Below are 13,842 nucleotides of genomic sequence, written 5' to 3'. Positions count from 1 at the left end.
TATATGGTTATTTGATCCTCATCGGCCAAAACCATTGAACTACACTCGCTTATTTGAATCATTTGGATGAATGCTGCTTTAGATCGAAGTTCGAGTCAGATCGGCAGCCACACAATACTTGATTGTGTGCCCAAAACTGAGGGTCTAGCATAATTAGAAACTATCCTCTGTTGCTCATTCTGTTCTGTCATATTATCTTACCCTTCTACTTCTATCTCAGCTTCATTAGACGGTTCTTGTAATGGTTCCTTTCCCCTTCTTCTAAGTGTACGCTCAAGTTCGTGGATCTCCTTCAATCAATATCGAAGGGTTCCCTCGAGTTACAACCTGGAACTGCACCAAAAGAAAGAAAACAAAATCAGAATGATAAAAGAAGATGTGAAATAGAATGAATGAATGAATAGCTAAGAAAACAAAGTGCAAATATCTCTAAATGCCTACTCCCTGGAACGGCAATAAAAACTTGACAATGCTCCTTGCGTATGTCCCGCAAGTGCACGGGTTTGTCGAAGTAATAAATCCCAGATGAATGGTTATTATATCTACAGAGAGTAGGGAATAAAAACACTTTAATTGTTTCTTAACTAAACAAATAGTGAATAGTGATTTGTGTGAAAAAATGTGACGTAACAAAAGTAAAAGAAATAAGAGAAAAAGTGCAAGTAATGGGGAGGTAAGGCAATCGATAAAGATGGGGTACCCGGATATTGCTCCACCTAGGACAATCATTTGAAGTGCAATAACCCTCTATTATGCTTTCTAACTAATGCATCAATGAGTCATGGAGATCCTTAAATACATGGTCCTAAATCTAAGGTCAACCATGCCTAACTTGATATATGTCCCGGAGAAGAAATTGAAAAATCTCTCAACCATGCACTCGTATAGAATCGTGACAAGATCCCCTTGCGTATATCCCGCAAGTGCACGGGTTTGTCGAAGTAATAATCCTCGATGGGCGGGTCTCATATCTATAGGAAGTAGGGAATAAAAATATTTAATTCGCTTCTTAGCTATGTGAAAGATGAATAGTGATATGTGTGATAATGATTCAATTCTCAAAAGTAAAAACAACAAGTAAGAGAGCACAAGTAAAGGAGAAGGTAAGGCAATCGATAAAGATGGGGTACCCGGATATTGCTCCACCTAGGACAATCATTTCAAGTGCAACAACCCTCTATTATGCTTTCTAACTAATGCATCAATGAGTCGTGGAGATCCTTTAATACATGGTCCTAAATCTAAGGTCAACCATGCCTAACTCGATATATGTCCCGGAGAAGAAATTGAAAAATCTCTCAACCATGCACTCGTATAGAATTGTGACAAGATCCACTTGCGTATATCCCGCAAGTACACGGGTTTGTCAAAGTAATAATCCTCGATGGGCGGGTCTTGTATCTAAAGGGAGTAGGGAATAAAAATACTTAATTCGCTTTTTAGCTATGTGAAAGATGAATAGTGATATGTGTGACAATGATTCAATTCTCAAAAGTAAAAACAACAAGAGAGCACAAGTAAAGGAGAAGGTAAGGCAATCGATAAAGATGGGGTACCCGGATATTGCTCCACCTAGGACAATCATTTCAAGTGCAACAACCCTCTATTATGCTTTCTAACTAATGCATCAATGAGTCATGGAGATCCTTAAATACATGGTCCTAAATCTAAGGTCAACCATGCCTAACTTGATATATGTCCCGGAGAAGAAATTGAAAAATCTCTCAACCATGCACTCGTATAGAATCGTGACAAGATCCCCTTGCGTATATCCCGCAAGTGCACGGGTTTGTCGAAGTAATAATCCTCGATGGGCGGGTCTCATATCTATAGGAAGTAGGGAATAAAAATATTTAATTCGCTTCTTAGCTATGTGAAAGATGAATAGTGATATGTGTGACAATGATTCAATTCTCAAAAGTAAAAACAACAAGTAAGAGACCACAAGTAAATGAGAAGGTAAGGCAATCGATAAAGATGGGGTACCCGGATATTGCTCCACCTAGGACAATCATTTCAAGTGCAACAACCCTCTATTATGCTTTCTAACTAATGCATCAATGAGTCGTGGAGATCCTTTAATACATGGTCCTAAATCTAAGGTCAACCATGCCTAACTCAATATATGTCCCGGAGGAGAAATTGAAAAATCTCTCAACCATGCACTCGTATAGAATCGTGACAAGATCCCCTTGCGTATATCCCGCAAGTGCACAGGTTTGTCGAAATAATAATCCTCGATGAGCGGGTCTTGTTTCTACAGGAAGTAGGGAATAAAAACACTTAATTCGCTTCTTAGCTATGTGAAAGATGAATAGTGATATGTGTGATAATGATTCAATTCTCAAAAGTAAAAACAACAAGTAAGAGAGCACAAGTAAAGGAGAAGGTAAGGCAATCGATAAAGATGGGGTACCCGGATATTGCACCATCTACGACAATCTTTTCTAGTGCAAGAACCCTCTGTTATACTTCCTAATCAATGCAAGTGAGTCGTGGAAATCCTTAATTACATAGTCCCAAATCTAAGGTCAACTATGCCTAACTCTATACATGTCCCGGAGGAGAAATCGAACAATCTCAACACCTCACACTCGCATAGAGTTGCAATGAGCTGTAGAGATTCCAAGTGATAAATCTCTTCCTAATTATAGACCTAGCCCTTTGGTCCAGGTGGAAGGTCCCTAACCACAATTAAGCCCTAGATACTAAGATCACCTTAACACTTCACTCCGTTGCACGTGCAACTAAGCCCGAGCGGAAGTTCATCCCTTAGACCATTCACTCTATTATGGCCGCAAGGAACTTGAGGAACGGAGGTAGAATCTATCACGCCGGAGGGGAAAGGGGACGCCCCTGTACCTCTCGACTCACCCTCTCAACCCTCTCTCAACCCTCTCCAACCTAGCTTTGTCTAACGCTCGTGGTGTGTCACTCACTCACAAGGTTATCAACAAGAACTCTCAACCCTTGTGTCACTCTAGGGGAGTATTCATACAATCAAACATTCAAGGTTGGAACTCACAATAAACATCAATTAATTGAAAGCATAATAAAGAGATTCAAAGAAATGAATACATCCTAGGGTTCACAAATACCCAAGTACCCAGTAGGGGTTTAGCTCTCCATGGAGTTAAGTAGAATCAAAGAAATAGAATGTAAAAGCAATGAATCCATAGAAAACCCCCTCGATAGTCATGACGATGGTCTTGTGGAAAGTCCTCTACTCGCCGTCTAAAGATCTCCTTGTCCGGTATCTTGCATGAAATACTTCCCGAATCCATACTTTCATCGAGGTAACACAAACAGGTACACGTTCACGTCGTGGATCGCTTTGCTTCTTCAATGATGGAAAAGTTGGTGGAGATCTTGTTCTATATGCATAAGTCAGAATGCTTGAGTATGACTGCCCTTGTGCCACTCCAAATGGTTGTGCTAACTCAAATACGAGGCGGTTGGCACCCATTCTAGCATCTCACACCCGACCTATGTCTTCGCGTTTGAACCTTATCAAGATTTCCTCCAAAATTGGTGCATTATGATCCACATTGGCTTCTTTCTTTCATAATCGGCCTCACAACCCTACCTGCGTAAAAGTAACATAAACACACACATATTAGTGTAAAAACCAGAGAAAGTAATGCTTAATATAAGGAAAGAATGTTTCGCCTTCATATTGCACAATCACTTATCAAACTCCCCCACACTTAAGCTTTTGCTTGTCCTCAAACAAAAATTAAACATTTTGTGCATAGATGAAAGAAATATTGGAAGTTCTTGGTGACAAGGTCCCCTTGCGTATATCCCGCAAGTGCACGGGTTTGTCGAAGTAATAATCCCGGGTGAGCGGGTATCGAATCCACAGGGAGTAGGGAATAAAAAAACTTAATTCGATTCTTAGCTATGTAAAAGATCAATGATAATGAGTGTGACAATGATTCAATTCTCAACAGTAAAAGAAACAAGTAAGAGAGCAAAAGTAAAGAAGGGGTAAGGCAATCGATAAAGATGGGGTACCCGGATAATGCTCCACCTAGGATAATTGTTTCGAGTGCAAGAACCCTCTATTATGCTTCCTAATCAATGCAATGGTGAGTCGTGGAAATCCTTAATTACATAGTCCCAAATGTAAGATCAACTATGCCTAACTCTATACATGTCCCGGAGGACAAATCGAACAATCTTAACACCTCACACTCGCATAGAGTTGCAATGAGCTGTAGAGATTCCAAGTTATAAATCTCTTCCTAATTATAGACCTAGCCCTTTGGTCCAGGTGGAAGGTCCCTAACCACAATTAAGCCCTAGATACTAAGATCACCTTAACACTTCACTCCGTTGTACGCGCAACTAAGCCCGAGCGGAAGTTCATCCCTTAGACCATTCACTCTATTATGGCCGCAAGGAACTTGAGGAACGGAGGTAGAATCTATCACGCCGGAGGGGAAAGGGGACGCCCTTGTACCTCTCGACTCACCCTCTCAACCCTCTCTCAACCCTCTCCAACCTAGTTTTGTCTAACGCTCATGGTGTGTCACTCACTCACAAGGTTATCAACAAGAACTCTCAACCCTAGTGTCACTCTAGAGGAAATGTTCATAAAATCAAGCATTCAAGGTTGAAACTCACAATAAACATCAATTTATTGAAAGCATAATAAAGAGGTTCAAAGAAACAAATACATCCTAGGGTTCACAATACCCGAGTACCCACTAGCGGTTTAGCTCTCCATGGAGCTAAGTACAATAAAAAAGATAGAATGTAAAAGCAATGAATCCATAAAGAAACCCCCCTCAATAGTCGTGTCGATGGTCTTGTGGAAAGTCCTCTACTCGTCCTCCAAGGATTTCCTCGTCCAGTATAGGATACGCCTCGACGGAAGCTCCCCTACCAACCTTCTTCCTAAGGAATGATGATGTCAGAGCCATAGAACCTCTCCAAAACCTTCGCCAATACCCCTCAAAACCCTAGCCAAAGCCCTCTCCGAAGTTGGGGAAAAGATGGAGAAAAAAAATTCCAAAATCGGGGCTGATTCAGCTTTAAATAGGGCTGGAATCGGGGGACTACACGGGCGTGGATGCTTCACGCGCTCGTGCAGAATTTCCACACGGGCGTGGGTAATTTCCACACGCCCTTCTGGATTCTCTGAAACTGTCATCTTCGGCCGCCTGTGAACAGTAACTGCTACAGTGATTTGTTACAGCGAATTGCTACAGTACCTGCTATGGTATCTACCTGAATAGCTTCCCGAATCCATACTTTCATCTGAGTAACGCAAACGGGCACACGTTCACGTCGTGGATCACTTGCTTCTTCAATGATAGGCACGTTGGTGAAGCTCTTGTTCTATGTGCATAGGTCAGAATGCTCAAGTGTGACTGCCTTTGTGCCCCTCTAAATGGATGTGCAAAACTCGAATACGAGCAGGTTGGCATACACTCTAGCATCTCACATTGACCTATGTCTTTGCGTTTGAACCTTAGCAAGATTTCCTCCAAAATCTGTGCATTGTAATCCACATTGGCTTCTTTCCTTCGTACTCGGCCTCACAATCCTACTTGTATAAAAGTAACATAAAAACACACATATTAGTGTAAAAACCCAAGAAAAGTAATGCTCAACATAAGGAATGAACGCTTCGCATTCATATCGCACAGGCACTTATCATTTGGCCTTAGGTTCACCAAAGTATACAAAGAGAGCATTCTACAAGTAAGGGAAACTTCAACACTAAACATGAAAAATCGAAGCTCTAGCTAAAAACTTGAATCAAAAAGGACAACAAACCCGAAATCGCAAAAGTGTGTGGACTCACTCAAGTCAACCCAAAGTATACTCCTCAAAGCTCTAAGTATAAAGGACTTATTTATCTACAACAAGAAAGCAACACCAATTTCAAAGACGGTAGTAGCTTCACATATTCTCTAAGGTAGCCCTTTCCCAAGTGGCCGCTAAGGTAGCTTTCACACTTTCGAGGTGGTAGCTCTTTCTACCGGAGTGGTAGCTTTCACTCATCCTATGAGATAGCTCTTTCTCTCATTAGGGCATAACTAGTATCCGACTTATGAGAGTAGCTTCATACTTTATAGGTGGTAGCTCTTTCCACCCAAAATGCAAAATAAACAAGAAAACTATCTTATTCCTTCCTTTCATTTTCAATTTTTTTTTTTCATAATTTAACACAAGAAACAACTATAACTAGTCCCTTTAAAATCGAACAAGAGTTTCCAAAAGAGTTTAAAGAGTGAGTAGTGCAAAGAATATAAATCGGGCAAAAGTTCCTTAAAATTCAAATAAAACAAGAGCATGAAGACATTCAATGTTGAAAATTCTTCAAAATTCACGAATCCAATCAATGCAATATATGTGGGAGAAGCAATCAAAACAATACTCCCCTAATTCCTAATGTCGCATTTGATGAAGCTAAATCCTTGGGAGTAATGTTTCAACAGGTTGACAAGCTCACACTGCTAAGTGCCGAAGCACTTTGGCTGTGCCCATGACAAATTCTCAATTCCCAAGATAACAGGACCATCTACACGCATACACGAGGAGGTTCATTGAAGCTCAACAAAACAAAACAACTAGAGTATATAAAAGATAGAGCAATGAATATAACTCAAGACAACAAAATGAAAATAACTCAGAAGGAGAGTCCTTTCTGAGTGAACAAGTCCAAAATAAAGGGCATAAAAGTAAAAAAATGGAAATAAAATCAAATGTCGGTGTCGCACTCTGGGTTCTTTGCTGGTGGTGGTGGTGAGGATGTACATGGTGGGTCCACCGGTGCTGGTATAGGTGATGAGGAAGATGCTGGAGATACGGAAGTCGCCTGAGGAGTCCTCGGTCGCAAGACAACTGATGAGGCGACGTTACACTCTAAGATCTGCTGTAATGCGCTGAAACGTGCCATGAACTCTGTGTACTGAGCAACCTACGTGGCCCTCATCTCGGCAATCTCTGCTCTGGCCTCAATGACCTCTGTCTGTATCACTCCTAAAGCACTCTTGAGCCACTCAAACCAATCATGGACTCAAGATGGTGAAAACATATGTACGGGGGGCACGTCCTCTGCCACTGGGGGTGCCTCAGTCTCCATCGGTGCTGGTTGAGGCTCGGGAGCACGCTGAGATGCCCCGGCCTCATCACCCTCGTCCTCAGCCATCCCTGGAGTCGGTAGAACTAAGGCGTAAACTCCTGTCCGAACTCTTTGTACCATACCCATCAATCTCAGTGTCTCCATGCCCAAGGGAGGAGGATAGTCACCTTCTCAGCCCCTCTAATTGTGTCTCGTAGACCCATCCCCAAGATGAGTCTAGTAATGTATGGACCCGAGAAAATGACACCTAGCCTGGGATACTGTCCTTGATGCTTCAGATATTCTACTAAAATGTGTCCCAGATGGACCGGCTCGTTCCGCACCATGGAGTATAAATACAGAAGTTCTTGCATGTTTATGACTCCCATACTATGACCGAGACCATTCACTGACCTACTTATGATGGCGTGAAGATATCTGTAACTAGGCTGAGAAAAACATGAAGCCTTAGACACTCCTGGTTCATATCGCCCCTTATCACATAGCATTTTATACGCATCCTCGGGGGATAAACCCGACATGTCAATTGGGAGACTCTCGTACTCCTCAGTCTTAGTATACTCCTCATCATATAAACAAAGTCTAATGGAGAACTGTGTGACGCTCATACTATGATGCTGCCCAAAAGCTCTGAACTGAATGGCGCTGACGCTATCAAAATGAGTATAAGAGCGGTCGAACTCAAATGCAGCGAGTACCTCCAAAGTGAGTGGGCGGATAGCGGGTCACAAATATTCAATAACTTGTGCCAACTACCGACCAATAATAGCTTCTTGACCTCATTAGCCATGTCATGTGCTAGTTGCACCATCCTGAGTGAACTAACATCCAAAATTCATGTTTGCCCAAACTTAAGCTTCGCTAATAGCTTAAACAGAGCTCGATGTACAGGAGGTGTAAATTCCAAGACTTCCGGCTCAGGGGTAAGCTTTCTAGGACGTTTACCAACTGCTCTCTTCGATCTAGTGGCCATATCTGCCTGTATTAGAAAAAGAAAATCAATCAGCCTCATTCAGTTTGCAGAAGAATAAAAACACACGAGCGTGCGGAAATTCCACACGCCCGTGCACATTCACGGGGTGGGGAAAAATGCACGGTCCTTGTAATCATCCTTCCAGCTACACCTTTATCTCACTTCCAGAGCTTATCAAAAGCAAATCATAATCATTTGAGTAAGAAACCGGTGTGTTTTATCCATTTTAATCGAATAAAAAATCAACTAGAATCACTGGAAATCGGTGACGAGAGAAAACAAGGATTTACCGATGAGTTCAAGCTAAAATCCCTTCAATCTACAAAATGCTCAATTAATTGTCTCAAAAAAAAAATTAGGAAGACTGGAGAATGTCGAAAAGTGTTCTTTGTGTGTTTTAGGGTCAGCTGAGTAACACGGTCTAACTAATGTATCTGGAGAGAATACAATGTTTTAATTCCTAGAGAACCCCACCGGCGTGCGGTGTTTACCCACGCCCGTGCGCCCTCATGTGAAGGTCTCACAGGGGCAGATGCACGCCCTTGTGTGCTCTCGGGAACACAATTCACTATCTCTGAACGCTCTCGCACAGGCTTGAGCTTTGGTTACGGTATAAGGACCAAACCACCTAGACTTGAGCTTCCCCAGAAATAACCGTAGACGAGAGTTGAATAGCAATACCTGATCGCCTGCTTTGAAGTCCTTCGGAATCTTAATATGCTTGTCATGCCACTTCTGAATTCTTTCCTTGTATATCCTAGCATTTTCATATGCCTTCATCCTCCATTCGTCTAACTCATTGGGATGTAATATTCATTGCTCTCCAGATTTGCGCAAGTCAAAATTCATCACCTTCATTGTCCAATATGCTTTGTGCTCTAATTCCACCGACAAATGACAAGATTTTCCATACACTAAATTATAGGGAGTGGTCCCTATTGGGGTTTTGTATGCTGTTCTATGAGCCCAAAGTGTGTCATCTAACCTTTCTGACCAATCCTTTTTTCCTTATTCCACGGATTTGGTTAAGATTCTCTTAAGCTCTCTGTTCTTGACTTCCACTTGCCCACTCATTTGCGGATGGTTGGGAGTAGCATGACAATGATGTACTCCATAACGCTTTAGCACTTTCGCCAACTGTGTGTTACAAAAATGGGTCCCCCGATCGCTAATGATGATTCTTGGAGTTCCAAATCGAGTAAATAACCTCTTCAAAAACTTCACCACAGTTCTTGCATCATTAGTCGAGCAAGATAGAAGAATGGAGTAGCCTCCATCATCACTCGTTTGCGGATGGTTGTGGAGTAGCCTCGTTCTCTCCAAAGGTCCCCTTGTCAAGCGTAGGGCACACCTCTCCGGATTGGTTCTGACGAAAGCTTCCCCAATAACTATCTTCCAAGAGAAACGCGGTGTCAAAGCAATAGAACCACTCCAAAAGACTTGCTAAAGAATCTCTAAACCCTAGCTGCCGGCCTCCCAAAAGTTGGAGAAAAGATAGAAGAATGGATAAAAAATAGATCCCTAAATCAATACAAGTCACAGCTTTATAAAAGGATGGAATCAGGCATCCACACGGGCGTGTGAAATTTCAAGACACCATTGTAGATTTAAGGAAATCTGATTTACTGCGGGTTGTGAATAGTAACTACTACAACAAATTGCCACAATGATTTGCTATAGTAACCTGCTATAGTACTCTGCCAAAATACTCCTGAATCAACACTTTTAATTGAGGCAACATAAATGGGCACACGTCTATGCCGTAGATCGCATCGCTTCTTCAACAAAATGCCATATTGGTGAAGATCTTGCTAATATTGGGCAAGTGGGAATACGCGAATGTGACTGCCTTTGTGCCCATCCAAACCATGTAATTGCTTGAGCGCATGGAGGTTGGCACACATTCACATATCTTCGAGCACAACTTGGACCTTCTCGTGTGTCCACTTCAAGATTCCATCAGCATAATGCATTCACAATCTACTTTGACTGCTTTATTCTCTATTTAGCTCCACAACATTATATGCGCAAAAGAACACAAAAACACAATTATTAGCGATAAAACTTGATGAAGGTAATGCTCATTGTAAGAAAAGAATACTTTGCATTCCTAGTACACAAGCACTTATCAAACTCCCCCATACTTAAGCTTTTACTTGTCCTCTAGCAAAAATAAAACATTGAAGTATAGAAGAAGGAAATATTGAAAGTGCTTGGCCTTAAGTTCACCATAGAATGCAAGGGAAACATTCTACAAGTAAGGGAAATTTCTACAATAAATACGAAAACTCATTGCTCTACCGAAAAACACAAATCAAAAAGGACAACCAACCTGAAATTGTGTAAGTGTGTGTAAACTCACTCAAGTTGACCCAATTTATACTCCTCAAGTTCTAGGTATAAAGGGACTTATTTATCTACAAAATAACACAAAATAAAGAGATGGTAGTAGATTCACACATCCTCTAAGGTAGCAATTTCCAAAGCGGCCGCTAAGGTGGCTTTCAACCTTTTGAGGTGGTAGATCTTTCTACCAGGGTAGTAGCTTTCACTCATCCCATGAGGTAGCTCTTTCTCTCATTAAGGCATAACTAGTATCCGACTTATGAGAGTAGCTTTATACTTCATATGTGGTAGCTCTTTCCACCCCAAATGCACAAATAAAACAAGTATTTTTCCTTTTTCATTTTTCGACAAAAATTAACTTAAGAAAACAAAACTAACTAGTCCCTTAAATATCGAACTTGTGTTTCCAAAATGGTTTAATGAGCAAGTAGTGTAATAATTGTCAATCGAGCAAACATTCCTAGAAATTCAAGTAAAAACTAGAGCATGAGAACATTCAATGTTAAAAATCCCGCTAAACATAAGAATACAATCATTACAACTAAGGTGAATCGCCATTGGCTCGTGGAGCATATATTTTTAGTCAAAACTTATGTAATGAACATGTGTAATGTTAACGCCCCTTAACCCCCACACTTAAGTTGTACATTGCCCTCAATGTATGCAAGAAAGCACAATAGGATATAAACCAATCAAAAGCATATGTGGAAGTGGGCAATTGAAACAATAATCCCCTGAACTCTGAATGGTACATTTGATAAAGCTGTATTCATCGAGAGTTGAGTCTCAATGGGTTGTGGAGCATACACAGCCATAAGACTATGTCCATGACTAGTTTCTCAAATTGTATACTCATAAACCATCTGCAAGTATTGACAATGGTCCCCGCAAGTGCACGGAGTTGTCGAAGTAATAAATCCCAGGTGAGTGGGGTATCGTATCCACAGGGAAAAAAGAATAAAAATACTTAATTTGTTTCTTAACTATATGAAAGATGAATAGTGATATGTGTGACAAGATTCAATTCTCAAAAGTAAAGCAACCCGAAAGAGAGCAAAAGTAATGGAGAAGGTAAGGCAATCGATAAATATGGGGTACCCGGGTATTGATCCGCCTAGGAAAATCATGTCAAGTGCAAGAACACACTATAATGCTTCCGAACTAATGCAATGGTGAGTCAAGGATATCCTTTAATGCATGGCCCTGAATCTAGGGTTACTAAGCCTAATCCTCTACATGTCCCGGAGGAGAGGTTGAACAATATCAACCTCGCACTCCTAAGAAGGATTGCATTAAGCTCTGGGGATTCCAAGTTATAAATCTCTTCCTAATTGTAGACCTAAGCCTTTGGTCCAGAAGAAAAATCCCTAACCACAATTAAGCCCTAGATGCTAAAATCAACTCAACGCTTCACTCCGTTGCACTCGCAACTAAGCCCCAGTGGAGGGTCATCCCTTAGCTCATTCGCTCTGTTATGGACGCAATGAACTCGAGGAACGGAGGTAGAATCCATCACACCGGAGGGGATAGGGGACGCTCCTGTACCTCTCGACTCACCCTCTCAACCCTCTCCAATCAAACTTTGTCTAACTCTCGTGGTGTGTCACTCACTCACAAGGGTTACCACATGAACTCTCAACCCTACTATCACTCTAAGGGAGTATTCAAATAATCAAACATTGAAGATTAGAACTCACATTCACAACAATTAATTGAAAGCATAATAAAAAGATTAAATGAAACTAATACATCCTAGGGTTCACAAATACCCAAGTACCCACTAGGGGTTTAGCTCTCCATGGAGCACAATACAAACGATAATGAAATCAAATGTAAAAGAAAATAATCCATAGCAAAAAACCCCCTTAATAATCGTGGCGATGGTCTTGTGGAAAGTCCTCTACTCATCGCAAGATCCCCTTGTGCAGTATAAGATACGCCTTGCCGAATCAATCCAACGGAGGCTCCCTTACCAACCTCTTCCAAAGAGATAACGATGTTGGAGCCATAGAACCTCTCCAAATTCCTAGCCAATACCTCTCAAAACCCTAGCCGCAGGTCTCTCTCAAGTTGAGGAAAAGATGGAGAAAAGAATCCTGAAATCGGGGCTGAAATTGGCCTTAAATAGGGCTAGAATCGGGATTCCACACACCCTGTGGATATTCCACATGGGCCCGTGGAATTAACACATGGGCGTGTGGAATTTCCACACGCCCGTGTGGCTCTTTTGTTTTGCTCTTTCTTCGGCCGGCTATGAACAGTACCTGCTATAGTGATTGGCTACAATACCCTGCTATAGTTACGGTATGAAATACTCCCGAATCCATGCTTTTATCGAGGTAACGTAAATGGGAACATGTTCACGTCATAGATCATCTTGGTTCTTCAATAAACGGTCATGTTGGTGGAGATCTTGCTAAATATGCACAAGCCGGAATACTAGGATGTAACTGCCTTCGTGCCCCTCCGAATCATTGCCTTAGCCCGAATACAAGGAGGTTGGCATACATTCTAGCATTCTAAACCTGACTCATGTCTCCGCGTTTGAGCCTTCTTAAGATCTCCTCCAAATAATGTGTAAAACGATCTACAATGGCTTCTTTCACAAATACTCGGGCTCACTACCCAACCTGCATAAAAGTATACAAATGCACAAGTATTAGCGCTAAAACCTGACAAAAGTAATGCTCATAATAAGGAAAAAATGCTTCGCATTCTTATCGCACAAGGACTTATCAAGTATACACAAGGAGGTTCTATGAAGCTCACTAAAAAACAAAAACAACTCGGTATATAAAGATAAGACAATGAAATACAACTCGAAAGAAAAATAAACTATAAACTCAGAAGGAAGATCCTTACTAAGCATTACAAGTCCAAAATAAAATAGAAAAATGAAATACGAAAAATAAGAACAAAAGAAAGTAAGGACGTATGCGTTGGTGTCAACTGCTGGTGCATCTGCTGCCACTGCTAGTGAAGATGATGCTAGTGCTACAGGATAAATGAAGATTGGGTGAAGAAAAGAAAAATAGAAGCTTACCGATGAAATGAGAATGATAGACTAGAAAACGGCCGGAAAACTCGAGTGAAAACCAACTAAATCTACGGTGCGAAGCCTGGAGAGTGCAACTATGAATGAAAACACATGCCTGTGTGGAATTTTCATACGGCCGAGTGCCTTCTCCGAATGACTTAGAAAGATTTTCCAGGCTCTACTTAAAATTTCTGAACATCTATACATGCAACATTAACCAGAGAATCAAGTGGAACATGCTCAAACGACCAAGAAACTTTGGCACACACAATTAAGCACAGAATAACATCAATGATCCACAAGAAAATAACAAAGCAATTTGCATGTAAAAATCAATATGCATGTAAAAATCAAGACACCAACGCTCAAAGCCTTATTCATGCAAGT

Source organism: Dioscorea cayenensis, chromosome 9, assembly GCF_009730915.1.
Source record: "Dioscorea cayenensis subsp. rotundata cultivar TDr96_F1 chromosome 9, TDr96_F1_v2_PseudoChromosome.rev07_lg8_w22 25.fasta, whole genome shotgun sequence".
NCBI classification, from domain to species: Eukaryota; Viridiplantae; Streptophyta; class Magnoliopsida; order Dioscoreales; family Dioscoreaceae; genus Dioscorea; species Dioscorea cayenensis.
The sequence above is the reverse complement of the archived record's forward strand: the minus strand, read 5'-3'. Positions refer to the sequence as shown.